At 45.5% G+C, this 1,053-nt stretch overlaps 1 pseudogene; it reads left to right on the top strand.

Annotated features, from left to right (window-relative positions):
* Window positions 1–652: 652 nt before the first annotated feature.
* On the top strand, window positions 653–1,021 carry LOC147820176 (divergent protein kinase domain 1C pseudogene; annotated as a pseudogene).
* Window positions 1,022–1,053: the final 32 nt, after the last annotated feature.

Below are 1,053 nucleotides of genomic sequence, written 5' to 3'. Positions count from 1 at the left end.
AAAACCACAAACCTCATGGTGGCGCTAGATGGAAAGTCAGAGGATCAGAGAGATTCATCCTCTGTGGACAAAAACTAGCATGGCTAAAACTAGCAAGGTTAAAATTAGCATGGCTAAAACCAGTATTTTTAAAACTAGCATGGCTAAAACTAGCATGGTTAAAATTAGCATGGCTAAAACTAGCATGGCTAAAACTAGCATGGTTAAAATTAGCATGGCTAAAACCAGTATTTTTAAAACTAGCATGGCTAAAACTAGCATGGTTAAAATTAGCATGGCTAAAACTAGCATGGCTAAAACTAGCATGGTTAAAATTAGCATGGCTAAAACCAGTATTTTTAAAACTAGCATGGCTAAAACTAGCATGGTTAAAATTAGCATGGCTAAAACTAGTATTTTTAAAACTAGCATGGCTAAAACTAGCATGGTTAAAACTAGCTTGGCTAAAATAGCATGGCTAAAACTAGCATGTTTAAAGCTAGCATGGTTAAAACTAGCTTGGCTAAAACTAGCATGGTTAAAGATAGTATTGCTAAAGATAGCATGGCTAAAACTAGCATGGCTAATACTAGCATGGCTAAAAGTATAAGCAACAGAGTATGAAGCTCTCTGGTTGGATGTTTCTCGCAGCAATGCTCTCTGGGACTTGTAGTTGACTCATGTCTCTGTGAACTCAGTCCTGAACCTTCATCTCCCACTCGGGCTCCTCAGAGTCCTGCAGGACCTCAGCACCCACGTGGCCAAGGTGTTGGGCTCCTGCGGTCACTTCTACGCGGTGGAGTACCTGTCTGCGGGACACGCCTGGGACCAGAACATCTTCTCCCTGGAGGAGGTGGCTGCTCCCGGGCCGCAGGGTCAGGACCGGGCCGGAGCCCGCGGGAGGTGGACCAGCAGGGAGATGGTGCACCGCATCGCGCTGAGCTTCCTGGACATGGTGTGGCACTTTGACAACGACTTCACACACAAACTGCACCTGTGTGACATCAAACCGGAGAACTTCGCCATCAGGAAGGACCTGACGGTGAGTTTTCACCCACATCCACATCTCCTCCA

The sequence above is a fragment of the Seriola lalandi genome, unplaced genomic scaffold (assembly GCF_002814215.2).
Source record: "Seriola lalandi dorsalis isolate HSWRI2012SDOR001 ecotype SW California unplaced genomic scaffold, Sedor1 jcf7180001979727, whole genome shotgun sequence".
In the NCBI taxonomy this organism is placed as follows: Eukaryota; Metazoa; Chordata; class Actinopteri; order Carangiformes; family Carangidae; genus Seriola; species Seriola lalandi.
Note: the sequence above shows the minus strand (reverse complement) of the source record. Positions and strands in the feature narration are given on the sequence as shown.